The sequence below is a fragment of the Melospiza melodia genome, unplaced genomic scaffold (genome assembly GCF_035770615.1).
Source record: "Melospiza melodia melodia isolate bMelMel2 unplaced genomic scaffold, bMelMel2.pri scaffold_45, whole genome shotgun sequence".
In the NCBI taxonomy this organism is placed as follows: Eukaryota; Metazoa; Chordata; class Aves; order Passeriformes; family Passerellidae; genus Melospiza; species Melospiza melodia.
In genome coordinates, this window is record NW_026948772.1 from 2,227,674 (window position 1) to 2,245,635 (window position 17,962).

The 17,962-nt window shown below is 51.1% G+C and overlaps 1 pseudogene; it reads right to left on the minus strand.

The window, feature by feature from the left end:
• Positions 1-367: 367 nt before the first annotated feature.
• On the minus strand, positions 368-8,055 carry LOC134434650 (cell division cycle protein 20 homolog; annotated as a pseudogene).
• Between the last annotated feature and the right edge of the window lie 9,907 nt (positions 8,056-17,962).

The following is a 17,962-nucleotide window of genomic DNA, read 5'->3' on the forward strand; positions in this document are numbered from 1 at the left end:
CTTAGACACTTCACCTAATTCAGAATCGATCTTTACTCTGTCTCAGTGTTTTGTGTCAGGGACAAACAGGCGATGTGTGTATTTGTGAATGCAAAACGTGTGGACCCCGACAATGGGAGAGCTGTGAATTCTAATAATAACTGAGGAGAATAAAGCATGGAAAAAGACCTTTGAACCTAATTTTGTTTGCAATTAACCCTAGTTGATTTAGGAGTATTGGAAATAAGGTGTTAAAGATGTTGCATTTTGCTTGCATTTAATCCATAAGGAGCTCTGCAATAATAACCTTTTGAAGTATAATTTTAGAATATTACTTGTATTCTTGAAACTGTAGCTTTGGAATATATATAAAGGAAATATTGTTATCTCAGACCTTATTGAAGCAGAGAAAAACAGCTTGAGAAAGGAAGACGAACATCACCTCAAGAGTTTATGGTTTTGAGCAAAGGGAAGCTGGATATCACTGTTATGAGATTTAGAGTCTCTGCAATTAAAAGGTGGACCCACATCTGTGGAGCTGGACCCCACCAGATGGGAGTCGTCTTTCTTCTTTCGGAAACTGGACCGTCACCATCTGGGGATACTCCTTTGAGATACATCCTGAGAAATTAAAATCACAATAGTGTATAGAATTGTGATGTAATAATTTGGAATAAGAATTGCTGATGAGTAAAAGATTGGAAATAGAAACTGCTGAAAAAAACTGATGGGTACTCCTATAAATACCTGTAACCCTCAATTATCAGTGTGCAGTTGGAGGGAAAACTTCCCCCACTGTACCCAGCGCTGTATTGCTCATATTTACCATATTAAATAATAAATTGATTGCTGCTTGAATATTGGCCTAGTCAAGCTTCTTATTCATAACACTGTTAGCTGTGCTCTTCTATGGGCTGGCCATGGCACTTGATAATTAATATGCTGTCATGCTGTGAACTGAATTCACACCTTACAGGGCTGTGTTTACTGGGCCTGCTGGATCCGTGCCCACTTCCTTCCTCTGCTCCTCCTCACTCCAGGACTGTGAGAGACCAGCATGGGGTCAAAGACCCTGCAGTATCATTACCCTCTGGTAATGCTCAGAGGTCCTCTAAGGGCTATGTAGTGCACAGCATCTGGGTGTGGGGCATGTGCTAAGGAGAAAGAAAGAGTCTGTGAGAAAGCTGAGCTTCTCTTACATGGGACTGAAAAAATGACAGGAACTTTTTGGCATATAAAGCTTTCCTTCCAGGCCAGGGACCAGGGAAGGCCTAATCAGCTGTGGCCCTACAGGGCAAGTCTGTGCTAACTCCCAGCACCAAGTGCAGGGGTGTCGGACAGGGCTCCTACAACAACAGCACAGCTCTGTGGAAGAGCCCAGCCTTGCATCTGGGTTCCTGCCTGCTTCCCCTTTAGAGACAGCTGTGGCCCGAGGATTTGTGTCTGAGGGAGAGCTCCATCCTTGGATGTCCTGATCTTTCCCAAGTGGCCAAATGGGGATGCACCAGCAGCACTGCTGGGAAGGTGCTGGCTCAGTGGCTGTTTTTTGAGACTGTGCCCCCCATATCAGCTTTATGTGTGTGTGGGGGGGGTGCTCTGGTGGCTGTGGTTACACACTCACTGGCCTTGGCAGAGCACAAGTGGGAACCTTTGAAGGTTCCAGCTGCTGTAAGGCTCAGGAGGCAGAGCTGGTGCTAGGCACAGTGTGGTACTGTGCTGAGGGAAAGGTGAAAACAGTTAATAATCCACCCTCAGCTAATCACTGAGGGCTGATGGGAGGCACAGGCTTGGTGGAGCTGCTGTGTACAGGCCAAGGTGCTTATCAGCTGTGCAGTGTCCCCAGCAGCCCCTGGCAATGCTGGTGCAGCTGAAGGACAGGCTTGATGGGTCTGGTGCAGCCCCACAGCCTCAGACACTGCAGCTCCACCGTGCAAAGCAGCATGGCTGAGCTGGTTGTTGGTCAGGTGAGGGCTCAAATATATTTCCTGCAACTTGCTCCAGCACAGTTCAGCCTGGAAAAAAGGCATTTTTCCAAGTGTAGGGGAGTCAAGCTCCAATAAATGTCAGCTGAGCCCTGGTGCTTGCTCCCCTGCATGAAGCCCAAGTGAGGCACCAGGGCCTCCTGTCAGCAGGAGGGGAAAGGAGATCAGAGTTGTTGGAAGAATACGTGACTGAAGGCTGAGCACAGGGTTGGTGGTGCTTTGCATGGCTCTTGCATGACACCCAGGCTGGCTGTGGCAGTGTAAGCCAACCTTTTGTTTTGCATCAGGCTTTATGCCAGAGCCAGCCCCTTTCCAGCCTTTGGGGTGGTTACAGCTGTTGCTCTATATTTCTCTCCCTCCTTTTTTTTCCAAAAGCTATTCTACTCCAGCACCACAGGCAGTGATGGCTGCCTGTAGCTAACAAGACAAACTGAGATCTGCCTGCAGAGCCATAGGAAGGTGTCCCTGGGCTTGTGAGACAGGCCAGGACAACACAAACTGAGGCCACAGCCATGCTGTGCTTTCAGTTGAGCCTGTGGTGGAGCTGCTGTGCTTGTAGTCAGCATCTAGATGGGGCAGGTGACATATCTATCTTAGCTGGGACAGAAACAGAAGTACAGCCCTTGCACAGCATCCTTCTGCTAGGCTGTGCTAAGCTCAGGGGCCTGTAAACTGGCCCTTAAGACCTAGGTCTCCACTCCTTGCCCAGATCTCCAGCCTCAGGGAGAAAGACTTGGGTTTAGGAGCCATGGCTTTTTCTTCCATCAGACTCCATTAAGAAAAAGTCAAGTTAAGCAGTTCATTAACATTTAAAATACTGCACCGTGTGTAAACCAAATATCCCCCTCCCCACAACAATCCCGTGCTCTCTGCGGACGCTCTGGTGAAGAATACTGCTTTTGGCACTGTTTGCCTTCTCCTTCTTCTTCTTCTTTATGGGATCCATCTCAAAACTGCGGCAGATCTGCAGTGTTTCATCAGCAGCTGCTGAGGCCACTGCTGTACCATCAGGGCTCATGGTCAGGTTCAAGATTCTATCAGTATGACCTGAGGAGGAGAAGGAATGTGCAATCAGGGCTGAGCTGATCAGCACATGCACATTTACTCCTGTATGCTCCCATGAGCCCTGCCAACTTTCACAGCTGTCTCCCCAGTGGCTGTGGCAGCATGATTTCAGACTCCAAGCATACACTTGGATCAGTGGTATCTCTTCCACAGCCCCGTGGGCATGCCTTACTCCTAGCAGCATGGCCCTGGATACTGGCCTGTATCAGTGATGCTGCAGGCTCCAACCAAGGAGTGCAGCTGTCTTCAACCTCTAACAGCCCCCCCACCCAGGCCCTGTCCACCTACCTTGCAGCTCTGCAACCTTGTTCATTCTTGGATACTTCCATATAACCAGCTGATTCTGTGCAAAGCCATGGCCTGAAATGAGCTCCTTGTAGTTTGTGGACCATAGGATAAAAGTCACCTGCAAAGAGGCAGTAACACAGGTGAGACAAGGTCCTTGTGCTGATGCTCACCACTCGGAGGCGAGCATGGTCCCCCTCCTTCCCTGTGCATCTGGGCCTGAGGAGCCAGCAGCTCTGTGTAGGTGTGCTGCCAGAAGGAGTTTGTCTCCAAGCTGATGTTCAGCTCTCACCTGGGAATGGGTATCAACAGCACTGAGGCAGGCGCCAGAACACACGTTCCAGATGCGGATATGTCTGTCACTAGTGCCACCTCCAGTGGCTAGAACATTCATCTGCCATGGGCACCACGCCACAGCCTGAGAGAGGAGAGTTCATTTTAAAACATACCAGAGACAACCTGCACCCAGACAGTGCTGCATGCCTGCCTTGCACACACATATCCGCCCGTGGCAGCTCTGTGCTCACCTTGACAGCACCCTGGTGCTAAGTGAAGGTCTGTAGAGGAGCAAAGTTGCCACCCCCACATTGGGTACATGGCCAGACGTTCACCAGACTGTCACTGCCACCACTGGCCAGGTAGCGGCCATCCAGAGACCATCTGAGTCCGCACACCTCCTGTGTGTGGCCAGCAAGGGTGGCCACGTGATGCTCAGCCACTCGGACATCGTGGTGATGGATGTGCCCAGTCCAAGCATCACTGCAGAGAGAAGAGAAGGTTTGCAGGGTCAAGCTGCACATTTTCACCCAAATCCATTTTTTGTTGTTGCAAGACTGCTATAGCTGCCACTGGGTTTCTACCAGTGTTACCAGCAACACAGGTCTGTTGGTGTGAGTGAAACACCCACACAAGCTCTTTACAACTTCAGCACAAATTGCAATACAGGAAAGAGGCCTTCTCCTCACAGCCCCAACAGATAAGGCTGAGTAAGGATCCCAAGCCAGGACAAACTTCTCTCTGCCATCCCTAACCCATGCCAAACATAGATCGATGGATAGGAGTTTGCAACAACTGGAAACTGCCCTTGACCCACTGCTTTACCTGGAGAGGATGCAGCTGTTCCAGCTGAGGGTTCCCACACAGGCACAATGGCTGGTCATGGTTCAGAGATGTTTCTGCGGCTCAACGTCCCATAGCTGGAGAGGCAAAGCAAAAAGTTCTTCAGCAGAAACCCAAGCCTGTTTCTATGCCCTAGGAACCTCACTGCACAGGCTCTGGCATTCAGCTTTCTCAGTAAGGGAACAGAGAAAGTGTGTATCTCATGACTATAGCACAGAAGGTAACGCTACTTATCAGAAAACCCCCAAACGAAACGCTGCCTTGCACACTGGGCAGTTCCACCCCACACCAGGGAAGACAAGTCAGGTGCATGGCATCCTTCCTCTGCCAGCCAAGGTTTTGTCCCCAGTTCTGTCAATCCCTTGAAAACACCTCTAGTTTTACTCCTGCATTCACCTGAACCTCAGCACTACTTGTGCCAACAGCAAGGTAGTCTCCATCTTTAATCCATGACACAGAGGAAATGTAAACATCTGGATGCTCCATCTGCAGCAGGGGGATAATCTCCCTAGTAGTGTGATTCCACAAATAAACAGTGTCATCCAGAACCACTGCCAGGAAGTTCTGGGAGCTCCAGTCTATGAGATTCAGATCTACAATTTGAAAGAGCAATGCAATGCAATTCAGATCTACAATTTGAAAGGTCACACCATGCTTGGCTAGAGAGCCCTGCCCTTCATCCGTGCTGCTGCAGTAGGTGTGGGTGCACATGTGCACACACACACGTACAGGTGAGGGGCAGGCTTCTGAGTGTCACTATGCCCAGCTGCTGGGGCCAGGTACCCTGCTCCAAGGCATCTACACTGTGCCCTAGACCACTGTCCCAGTAAGGCCACACAGAGACACTCCAGAAGGGGTCTGTGCTAGCCTGGGTACACAAAATAATACAGACAGCCCAGTTACACTGTCCTAGGAACAGCAATCCAGTGCAGAATGTTCTGGATGCCCAGCACTCAGCCCTGTAGCCTACTTACAGTAGTCGTTGAACATCTCTGGTGCATCCAAGACCCGTTCTGGCTTTGAGGGAATATTTCTGCTATTCTTCCTGCTGAATCCAGGTGCCATTTTCTGACTGTAGAGCACTTTCAGGTTATTCTGATAGCCTGTGTGCAGGGGAACAGGTTTCTTAACCTGAGTTAGTTTCCTCCCAGCTGAGTGCTGCTCACCCACCTAGGAATCCCTTGGAGTGAAAATGAAGTCGTAAGAGAAACACTCACAAGCCTGCAGTGCACTAAAATCACTGGCAGTATGAACTGCTGAACAGGGGTGAGCTACAATTTCGTCATTCATGGAAACAAATTTAACAAACACTTGGGTTTTTGAATCCCATTATATTTAGTTGCAGTTTAAGCTAGAAAATGCACAGCAGAGGGTTTGATGCTCTTACAAACTTCATGAAGGTTTGGAACCTGCAGTATAGGTGAAATGTCACCGACATCTTTTCATAAAAATCCTTTCTTTAGGATTTTTCTCCCTTCTGAGAAGCTGTGGCCTCAGCAACAAAATGTAAACAAATTGTTATATGCTGCTGTGGAATGCAACAGGTGGATGCGTGATTGGTCTTGGGTGAATGTTTGGGTTTACTGACCACTCACAGCAGAGCTGGGTCTCACCCTCTGCTGAGACACAGCCCTTTGTTATTCATTCCTTTTCTATTCTTAGCTTAGCTAGCTTCTGAGAACTTTCCTTCTATTTCTTTTAGTATAGTAATAATGTAATATATATCATAAAATAATAAATCAAGCCTTCTGAACATGAGGTCAAGATTCTCATCTCTCTCTCCACCCTGAAGACCCTTGCAAGCCCTGTAACAGGTGATCAACTGGCAGTCATAGCACCTCTCCTAAATAAATTCACTGTAACTGTTATGCCCTCCCTCGACCTCAGGAACCTTAAGAAAGGAGACTCCAGCCTGTACAGCTCTCAGAAACCAGTTGATTTCTCCTGTGACCACACACAGAGCCTCTGTGTTGCTGTTCCCCTGACCTGATCTCTGGTGGTGATTCAGCTCACACAGACTCTGTATCATACCTTCTGGAGCATTCTGTGGTTTTCCACTGAGGTGGAGGATCTTTGCCTCTTCTACATCAAAACCATTCAGATGCACTGCCCAGGCTTTCTGTTGCTCCTACAGAGACAAATCACCCTCAGTGCAATGCATTGAAAACAATTCCCACACTGCAATTTAAACAGACACCTAAGTCTCCTTTTCTTAGAATCTGAAGATGTTTGCCTGTGCTGCAAGGGTCAGTCACACAGAGGCAGGTCAAAGCAATTTTTCCTCAGACTTTCATATATCGTCCTGCTCACATTTTCACACAATGGCAAATTCAGTGTTATTGCCAGTGGGAAAAGCCACAGCCACAAAGCGACCAAATGCTTCATAAACAGATTTCAGAACACAGTGTAAAACATTCCAGAAGTGTTCCCGGTGGAGACATTGTCCTAGAATAGCTACCACCAGCAGTTTCACTTTGCATAGGCTTACAGCTTTGTGTTTGTGTTGCCTGCTACATTTTAAAGCCTCATTAGTCAAAAGCTAAATTTTGCTTCCAGAAGCAGCATAGGCTTAGAGTGCATGGCAGTCTCTACAGCTTCAGTCTCATCCTAGGCTCCTGAAGCCCAGAGCTGCAAGTAGTGATGGCTGGGACTTGTCAGTCCCATGTGCCCACTTGATAGAACCTATAGTTTACTGCTCTGTAAAGGGGCAGGAAGGAGTAGCGGTTGTTGAAGCAATTGTAACTTAGCAACATGCTCACCTTCTTGGTAGGGGAATCCTCAGCAGGGTCATTCTTTTTGCTTAGGAGGAAATTTGCCATCTCCATCTGCATAGTGCTGCGGTTGGGAATGTAGCAATCCCCCCCAGCCTTTTTGGGGGTGCTTTGAATTTTGGATCAAGATTTACCTGCATTCACATATGAAAATATTGTCTTACAGCTATTTAACAGCCTGTATTAGAGCTTTCATGGAAGTAAACCCAACACTCTTCCACATCACACCCACCAGACAAGTAGGACTCTGAGGTCTCATGCCACCCAGTCACAACTAACTTATATTTTCCTCCCTGCCACCAAGTTGGTTAGGGACTGTGTGCACTTGGGTCTAGTGCAACAATTCCAGATCCAGAGATAAGGGGAAGATACAGAAATGATCACAGGATGTAAAGCTGTCAGCTGACAGTTCTGCCCACACTCGTCCTAGCATACAGCTGTGTGCCAGCAAGGCTCAGCTGGGCGAACAGCAGCTGGCCAGCCCCAGTGCTCAGAGCTCTGCCCCTCATGCTGGCAAGGAGGTGGGTGGCTGTCAGGAGCACAGCCCACCTCCTCCTGCCTGAGCAGCAGCGTGGCAGGGAGCCCAGAGCCCCGTGGCTACAGACATGCAGCCTGGGCGAGGCTCCCGCACTCAACCTCTGCCGCTGGTGGCCGGTGCTCACCGGGTGTCTTGGACGGCGTCTTGCTGGAGCTGTGGGAGCGATTGGCCGGCTTCCTGGGCAACACGCCGACGGGCTGGGCCCGGGGCATCTCTCCTTGGCCTTGCGCTGCCATCGCGCAGGCGGCGCGTTCGGGATCAGCGTGTCCAGCTTCAGCAGCCCGTGCAGGTCCGCCTCAAACAGGACCTGCGCCATGGTCCTGCGGGCGGGCGGCGTTGGCCGTGCCCACCGGCCGGGCTGAGCCTACACCGACAGCCCCGCCGGCCTCCCCACCACCGGACCGTGCAAGCGCTCCGGCCGCTCCTCCCCGCCAATGCACACCCCCACTCTGCCCAGCCACTCCTCAGGAAACTCCGTCAGCTGATATGCCCTCCCTCCGCTCCTCAGGGGTCCTTGATCAGCCGGCACCCTTCCAGCTGCTCTTTGGGGCACTCTCAGGTAAGCGACATTCTCCCTTCCCCTGCCTTTCAAGGGCAATCTCGTCCCTGCTCTTTCTCTTTCTTCCCCACTGTGCTTTGCCTCTGCCCTGTGCCCCTGGGGCTGCTCTTGGCCAGGCAGCCTCAGTGGGAACCAGCACTGGCTGCAGCCCCAGCGGGCCCCCCAGGACAAGGCCCAGCAATTAGGAGGCCAATGAAAGCTCTGGGCAGCAGCAGAACCCTCAGCAGAGTTCTTTAAACAATCATGGACTGGCCACACCTACACTGCAGCCTCACTGGCAATGTTTCCTATGTACAGTAGACTTTCAAAAAAAGCTGTTTGAGGGAAAGGTGAACTAAACACTCACTGTCTTCTCGTAAGTCCAAATTTGGACAGAGCGTAAGATGAAGATCAGCTCCAAAACAAGCAGGCCTGCCAGGAAGCCCAGCCAGCAGCCTGTTCACTGACAGAAACCCCTTCCAAGGCCCTTCTGGGCATCAGGAACATGTGCTGTGGTTCCAGCTGCACCTGTGGGAGCAATGGGGAGCGTCAGCCTGTGCTGTGCTGCACTGCTGAGCTGGCAGCACGGTGTATGCAGGCAGGACATTCTCCGTTTCCCCCAGAGCTGGGGCCTGCAGGCACCTTGCCGCCCCTTGGCACAGGCTGTGCCACCCAACAAAGCCCAGCAGGTCGGGAGGAGAGCCCGGAGCCAGCAGCAAGCTGAGAGAAGGCCCTGCTCTAGAACTGAGGGAGTTCCACCAGAAGCAAACAAAGATGGTAAGTTGAAGAGATGCCCACTGTGCTCATAGTTTGTCTGAGAAGACTAAGACGTGAGCTTGTCAAAAATCTTAAGTAACAGGGAAAAGGTTTTATATATGTTGGTTGTGACTAGGTACAAAGCTCCTGCGGGAAAAGAGCCTCTGCAGCAGGCTGTCTGGCTGAAGGGGTCTTACTTCTTCCTAGAATAAAGATTACCACTGAAATGCAATTTTATTTTTTATTGTATGTGGAGAGTTTAGTTCAAGCACGGCTTAAAGAAAAAGGCCATGAAGGCATACAATTGAGAGAAAAGTAAAAGGTAGTTGCAAAGCAGTTCCAAAAGCAGTTCCCAGCCTGATTTCTATAAACAATTAGACTTTCTCAGGCATCACTTTATAAACAATAAGGTTCTCAGGCAGTCTTCCCATAACAAGCAAACACCCTCTCTGGGAAAAGATGGCACCCTGAGAACAGATGTGGAAATTTTGGGAACCTTTCATATCACAGTGGGAACACTGGGTTTGTTTTGTGTAAACAATTAACGGTATTGTAAAACAAAAGGAGTGGTTAGAGTTTTCTCTGTTAGCCTATCATGAACCTGGATTTTGGAATATGCATGAAGTTCGTTAACACTGTTATTTAAAGTGACTGATCGATCAATAAACTTGAGTTCGATGCATTAAAGGATGGTCGTTCTCCCTTCATCTCAACAATTGTATAAGGGGAAAATATTTTCCAGAACAATAATACTAGTTTCAAAAATACAGATGTGTTGTGTAAACAGGATTGAAACAGGAGAGAGCATTTGGGGATTGCTCTCTACAAAAGATATTTCTAAATAATTCTAAAAATGAAAAAATGGGGTCACTCGTTCTCTTGATTCTAAAACTACTTACAAAAATCTTAATAGCAATTTGGAAGATATATTTGGGGGTGTCTCTCTACAGAAAAAATGTTTTGAAATATTTCTACAAATTTCTAAAATCTAAAACTGAAAAACTAAGCAAATGGGGCTTCTTTTTCTCTTCAGCCCCATACTGCTGCCTGCCCCCTGGGCTCCCCCAGCCCTCGGGACCCCGCTGCTGGTCACAACAGCCCCTGCCTGGCTCCTGCCTGCCCACACCGTGGGCATCCACGGCTGCTCCTGGCCATGGAGCTGTGCCAGTGCTGCTGCCGGCTGGGCTTTGCTGCTGCTGCCACCCAGACACTGGGATGACGGCACCTTCCCTGTAGTGCAACAACAGAAGGGGCCATCACCTAGCCTGGCAGAGAGCAGGGACAACTTCAGTGTTGTTTAGAGGTCATGGCCAGGGGGTTCAGGGGCAGAGGAAAGGACATGTTGGGCTCAGGAGGGGCTGTAGGGTGCTGGGCTGCTCCTGGGGTCTATAGAAGAAGTCGGGACAGGACAGAAGAGGATCAAAAAAGAGATGGAAGTAGCTTGGGGATATACATGGGGAGAGGAGGTGGCAGTGGGATCTCCAGGAGAATAGGAGATTTCCTTGTCAATGGCTGTTCTGGAGTCTTCTTCTCAGAACTCTTGACAGGGCTACCCAGGCTCTTCTAACTGCTGGAGGAGCTGCTCCTGCTGTTTGGGTGTGAGGTGCAGCCACTGTCTTACAACCCTTGTGCAGTGACGGAACTGTGGAAAGAGGAGGTGGCTGAGGCCCCAGCTGCCAGTGGCACACAGGGAGCCTCCTGCACAGCCGGGCCCAGAGCTGGCAAGGCTCCCCAGCACGGCTGGAGCTGCTGGCACAGCTTGGCCCAGCTGCACAGCTGTCCCTCAAGGCCCTGGCCAGCAGGGCACGGCTCTGGGCAGGCTCCCGGGCCAGGAGCGGGCCCCAGAGCGCCTCTGCCTTTCATGGGCAATCTTGTCCCTGCTCTTTCTCTTCCCCACCATGCTTTGCCTCTGCCCTGTGCCCCTGGGGCTGCTCTTGGCCAGGCAGCCTCAGTGGGAGCCAGCACTGGCTGCAGCCCCAGCGGGCCCCCCAGAACAAGGCCCAGCAATTAGGAGGCCAGTGAAAGCTCTGGGCAGCAGCAGAACCCTCAGCAGAGTTCTTTGGACAATCATGGACTGGCCACACCTACACTGCAGCCTCACTGGGAATGTTTCCTATGTACAGTAGACTTTCAAAAGTAGCTGTTTGAGGGGAAGGTGAACTAAACACTCACCCTTTTCTCTTCCAGCAAGACCATATTCGGACACAGCATAAGATGAAGATCAGCTCCAAAACAAGCAGGCCTGCCAGTAACCCTAACCAGAAGCCTGTTCCCTTACAGAAACCCTTTCCAAGGCTCTTCTGGGCATCAGGAACATGTGCTGTGGTTCCAGCTGCACCTGTGGGAGCAATGGGGAATGTCAGCCCGTGCTGTGCTGCACTGCTGAGCTGGCAGAACTGTGGATGTGGGCAGGATGTTCTCCATTTCCCCCAGAGCTGGGGCCTGCAGGCAATTTGTTGCCCCTTGGCACAGGCTGTGCCACCCAACAAAGCCCAGCTGCAGTGGGAGGGACGTTGGTTCATGCGTCCCCTTTCCCCAGGGCTGTGAACGAGCTCCAGAGGCGCCTCCAGCTTTGGCTGCTGCCGGGCTATGCAAGGGCAGGCCCTGGGGGAAGAGCTGCAGCCACACAGCCCCGCCAAGGGCTGAGCCCCGCTGAGCATGGCACAGCAATTTACCTTCTGAGCCTGTGCCCATGCCCATGCCTGTGTTTGGCTTGGCCTTCCTTCCTGCAGCAGGGGCTGCCAATCGGCCTCTGCTTCGTTGGGGAAACACCTCCTTCTGTCCTGCCTTTTGGCCCACCACTTGAGAAACAAAAAGTACACCTTAAAAGACGGAACTGTTCTCCATTACTTTGATGGCATGTTCAGGATGTCATGCTTATGCAAAATCTGGTAAAATCAACAAATCATCTAGGCTTTTTCCGCTGGGCCAGGGCCCACCTTCCTCCAAACAGCTGCCAGTGCTGAGCAGAAGTTGTGAGTGGATTGTACAGGGTAAGGGCACACACATGCATGGCTCTGTCCTGGCACCTGCAGCGATGCCCCCCTGGCCGAGCTTTGGGATCTGAGCTGGCAGCTCTCCCAGGAAAAAGGCCTTGACGTACCCTCACAATCTCCCAGAGGCTCAATCCTGAACGTGGGCTGGGAAGCCAGATCATCTTTAGAAACAGGCTCAGCTGCAAAGAAAGGCAGGACAAAACAGCTCCAATAGCACTGCTGAAGATTCTCCTTCAGGCCAGAGTGGCAGTGAGGGCACCTGGGTGATTGGTGCCCTCCCCTTGTCTCTGCCTTCCACTCAGGAGCAGGGCCAGGGGGACCTCGTGCCTGCAGTGGCCCACACTGGGATGGAAGGAGCCCCTTGCGGGGCAGTCGGGGCAGAAAGGACTCCCTGGAGCTGCCAGCAGCAATAAACCCAGCCCCAGGCAGGGCCAGGGCTTGGCAGTGGCAGCAGGAGCAGCTCAGGCTCCCTGGGGGTAGCAAAGGAGCTGAGAAAGGCTCAGCCCCGGGGCACAGCCCTGGGCCCAGCCCCTTCTCTCTCTGCTCTTCTCTGTGGCTGTACAGAGCACACAGGACACAGTGGCATTGCACATGGGAGGAGGATGGACAGCTAAATGCCCCTTCTTCCCACTGACAGTGATCCTGTGGGATCTCTCAGGGCTCCAGAAGGGAGCAGGGCAAGGTTTCCAGAACTGATCAACCTTCAGAGGAACTTAAGGGAACTGGCTCATATGTGAGCTCTTGCCACACTGACACAGATTATTCTGTCAGGAAAGGTACATTCAGAACATGCCTCCAACATCTGGCAAGGTCTTCAAAGCACCATTCACCAGCATTTCCAACTAATCCAAGTCATGATCCCAGTCGAGAAGGGAGCACAGATGCAACAGAACCATTTCCATGGTGTGCTGGGATCCCCTTCTCCCTTGGGGAACTGGGCGCTGCAAGGGGGTGGGGTAAGGCTGGGGGAGCCTGTGCCTCCTGGTCACTCTCCACGCCCTTTGCAGGTGCTGTGCAACATGCCTGGAGGGGCAGCTGGAGCAGCCCAGGGCCCTGCGGCTCTCTCCCTCCCACACAGGAAACCCTCACTAAATGCTTGGGGAAATCTGCAGTGCCACAGCTGTCGCTCCCAACCTCCGTCCCTCCCTCCTGCTTGCCCACCTGCCCATGGAACAGCTCCCACAGCCCACAGGCACATAGCCAGGCCCTCTCAGGACACACTGGAGCCTTGATCTCCCCCTCTGCCCTTTCCCCACCATGGGCACCCCTTGCAGCCGCTCCCAGGTTTCGGGACGTGTCTCCCACGGAGGGAGCCCAGCAGGACAGCTCAGTACCCGAGTGCCCTGAGCCTGCTCGGGAGAATTCCTCTGTGCCCATCTTGTCTGGGCTGTGCCCATCTTGTCCGGGCTGTGCCCGCAGTGCCAAGCAGCAGAGAGGGCAGTTCAAGCCTCAGCAGGGCTCAGGCCCAGAGGCACAGCAATTACCTCCTGTGGCTGTGCCTGGCATCGCCTCCCTTCCTGCAGGAAATGCCACCTTCCATAGAGCCCCTCTGTCCATCCCTTGAGAAAGGAAGAGGCACAGCTGGATCAGATGGAATCATGGCACATCCAGGAGGTGGCCTCTTCAGGAGGCTATACTTGTCTAAAACATGGATAAGGATCAGGAAAATCCTAATTCCCCCAGGCCTTTGGAGTTGACTATGGCCCTCCCTCCTCCAAGCAGCCACACCTCAGGATGTTACTGGGGACTGGGAAAATGCAGGGGATCCCTGGTGAGTTGGGGCTGTGTGGCAGCTGATGCCCAATGCCTTTCTGCAGAGGCTGGGGAGAAGCTGCAGCCAGGCCAGGCGGGGAAACAGCCCTGCAGGGCATGGAAGGAGCAGTAGGGCATCGATGTTGCCATGGATCCATGGATCCCTTCCCGCTGTTCCGGGCTCGGCGTGTCCAGACGTGCAGCCAGAGCCCTCGGTTGCTGAGCCTCAGGACAAGGCTGTGGGAATGCACCCACCATTCCCTTTGAGCGGTTCTCTCACGATGTGCTTCAGGATGTATTTTGGCCCATGGTTGTGAAAGGGCAGAGGGGGAGCGAGGCTGCCATGGATCCCTTCCCGCTGTTCCGGGCTCTGCTCTGACATGGGAGACCCTGGCTCACTCTAGGATCTCTCCCAGGTCTCCTCCCAGAGCTTCATCCCACAGCTCAGCCCCAAGAGCCAGACAGGTATTAGGAATTTCACAGCCTACCATTGGTGACTCATAGTCAGAATGCACAGAAAAACTCTAGCTGTGTTTCAAAATACCAGATTCTGTGTTGTTTCCTTCACACTGCAGATTTCCCATTGCCCCAGCCGCAGCCCCTGGCAGCCTGCCTGGATGTTCTCCCTGCGCCGCTTCTGCAATCCCACTCATCCAGGTCCTGCTGGTTCTGTGGGCAGCTCTTCGGGCCACTGAGGCCCTGTTCCTCCTTTGTTTGTGAGCATGTCCGAGTGAGAGATGACTCAGGGGCTCAGCACCAAGGCCTCCAGCAGCAGTGGTCAGTTCCTGAGCGCGCTCGGGGGCCACAGGCAGCTGCCCATGGCTCTGCCAGGGATGTGAAGGGGAGGCCGTGCAGGGGAGCAGCCCCCAGAGCCCAGCCCTGCCCATGGGGGCCTGCAGCCCGTGGGGATGGAGCAGCAGTTTCTGGTGTGACAGAGCCAGCAGCTGGGCAGTGCAGCACACACTGCACACATCTACTGCAGGGATATGTTAGCAATATTGTGTATACATCCACTCCAAACTGAAAAAATTCAGGCTAAGCATAGTTTAATTTCAGAGGCATTAGGGAAGATTTATTACCACTGCTTTCCTGGCTGAGTTTTGGAACATTATACTTTTTTTTAAATACTTTATAAAAACAATCTGTGAGTCTGGAAAGGGAGTTTTTCAATCACAAGGGTTCTTGCTTCACTCCAGGAGAAGTTTAATTCAGAGTATCAGGGAGATTTTCTCTTAACATATTGCTGAGTTCTCCTGCTGCCACTCATTAGGAGAGATGAAATAATTTCTCACTGTTTATGTTTGATATTTGTTTGGAAACAGTAGGGAAAAATGTACCCACTGTCAAGATTTGGTTCATGTGGATCAGTTATTATTTCAGCTGCCTAAGTTGAGGGAGGAATTCACAGAGGTTATCCCAGGCAGAATCTGGTGCTGATGCTTGTGCCATTGGAGTCTGGAGTGGGCTCTTTCCTAGCACAACTCACCACACTGAGCTGCTGGGCATATCTCCTTTGTTTTCTGGTTTTTACTACTAAGAGCAGCCAGCATCATTTAACAGTACCTAAAACAGATTTGTTGGTTCCTCTGAATCAATTCAAACTATGAGTTTGAGTTTCTCCAGGTTTCAGCCTGGAGAAAAGGAGACTCAGGGGGAGCCTCGTGGCTTTCCCCAAGTCCCTGACAGGAGGGTGGAGCCAGGTGGGGCTCTGCTCCCATGGGAACAGAGACAGGACAAAAGGAAAAGGTCTCAACTTGCACCAGGAGAGGTTTAGATTGGAAATTAGGGAACATTTCTTCTTGGAAAAGGTTGTAAAGCATTGGAAGAGGCTGCCCAGGGCACTGGTAGAATCACCATCCCTGAAGAGCTCAGAAGACCTATTGATGCGGGACTTGGGTGTGGTTTAGTGGTGAACATAGTGATGGTGGTGCTTGATGGTTGGAACTGATTTTTGTGAAGGTCTTTCCCAACTTTAAGGATTCTCTGATTCCATGATTCTAAACAAGCCAGTGATAACATAATCTAATCTCTCTTGGTGTAAATGACTTGGTTCACTCTCTGATGTTTTCTCCACATCCATCTGCCAGCACATGGAAGGAACAAACCAGGTGTGAAGACTGGAGTAGGAAAATGAGCCCACATCACTTCCCTGGGAAGAGAAGAGAAGATCCGACAACTTCCAGAGGGGAGGAGAAACAGAAAAAAAGGTTTGAGAAGCTGAAGTAATGGCACAGGTACCAGGGAGAAGAAGTAAGAGGTGAGAGAAATGGTGGCTATGAATTGCAGGGCAGGCAGAGGACACCCATGACCCAAACAGTTTGGCACCTCCTGGCAATTAGGCAGCTGACCCCAAAAGTTCATCTCATCTCAAAGGGCATGCACAGCCTCGCCCACCCAGTACAGGGCAGGAACAGCATGAGGAAATGGCAGGGGAGTGTCATGAACAACCTAAATACTGTCATGCATTTCCAGCAGGTTTTGCAGCCTGTACTGAGCATCTCAGTCCTGTCTGCACTGTTCCCAGACACCAAAACCATTAGATCAGAGGGAGCTGATTAAATCAGTTGTTAAAATTTCAATTTGAAGTCAAGTCTTTTGAATGATAAGGACCATTTAAATCTTGCCGCTCAGAAGGCAGAAGACTGGGCTGAAGCCAGAGCTTTGAGGAGCAGCCAGATAGGGACAGGTAGAGCCAGGGAATGATAACATGGCACCCACCTCAGTTTGGGAAGAATCATTTGCCCAGCAGGAGCCCAGCTCCAAAGCAACATCCCTGGAAACTCGGCATCATAAATAGCAGGGAGTTCATTCACAGAGCAAAAGATTTCCTGGCCTTATTTACCCTTCCACATTTGCTGCAGCTCTCCATTTCAAAAGCCATGTGAGTACCCTGTGCTGGAAGGCTTGTCCTTCCCCTGCTCCTGGCTCTGCACCAAGATGTTCTCTGTTCTGCTGCTGACCAATGCATCTCCTGGCTCCCTACCACTGAAGGAAAAGAAATCTATTTACAAGACACAAACAGCTTTGTGTAAATCACAGCCATGGGCTGCCAATTGTGTGCTCTCCCAGCCCAGCAGTGCCTCCTTCCCCCAGCACAGAGTGCTGCACTAGCGCAGCTCCAGGCACGTGTTGCTATTAGGTCATGTCACCAGGGACTGGAAAGCACCGGACTATGCTCTGTGTCTTAAAATCCAGATGTGCGATGATTATCTCATGATAGCCATCATAGATCCTGTGGTAATGCTATTTCTAATCATTTAGCCTTCAGGAGTTCTTAGGCTGGGATGAGCCCATGCTCCGAGCTGGAGCAAACTGTGTGCTCAGGTCTACTGTGTGAAACAGTCACTGTGGTCCTAGTGCTGCCTCCTCCCTGAAAAGCTGGAGCTGTTTCATTCTCCTGAGTCCACATGGTGGAACCAGATAATTTCTAGTTGGGAGGATGTACAGCAATGCTCAAACCACTAATATCACTAAATATAGTGTCATGAAATTAAAGAATATGCTTACTTTCAATTACACTCCCCTTTTTTTACCACCTGATTACATGATAATATGTTGTTGCAGTTCTTTCCCTACATCTCTTCTTTCTATATGTGGACCATCTCAGGGCTGCAGCAGGAGTGGAAGCACCCGGGCAAATGACTCATCTCCCTCAGGCCAGAGATGGATTTTGACCCAGCAAACCAGAGCAACACTGACATAAAGGTGGAGTTTTGTGTCATTCAGGGAACAAAACATCACAGCAAATGACTGCCTGGAGTTTGGTGTGTTTCCTAGAAGACTTGCAGAGTAAGTAGGAAGGAAATGTCCTTACTGTTTATCACAAAAGGTCAAGTGTACAAACACCTGCAGCTGCAGACATCAGAAGGATGCTGTGTTTACAGCAGGCACTGCCCCATTCTGCTTCTGGGAGTCTCTAGCCCCAAAGAGAGCTTGTTCAGGCTGGGGGAGATTTCAAGAGACAGCAAGAGGCTCCCTTTTTCTCTATGCTCCCCTTTTCTTTATGCTTCTTAAAAATCCCTCCCCTCTTCCCACTAACTGTGCAGGCACTGTTGGATGAAGCTTCCTGCAGCAGATTTCTTCTTCCTATGACAGTGCCAAGCTCGCAGGGCCCTGCAGGAGGGACCTCTGTGAGCAGTGGGATTTACACTCTTTAACAGCAGCCATGTCCCAGTGAAGCG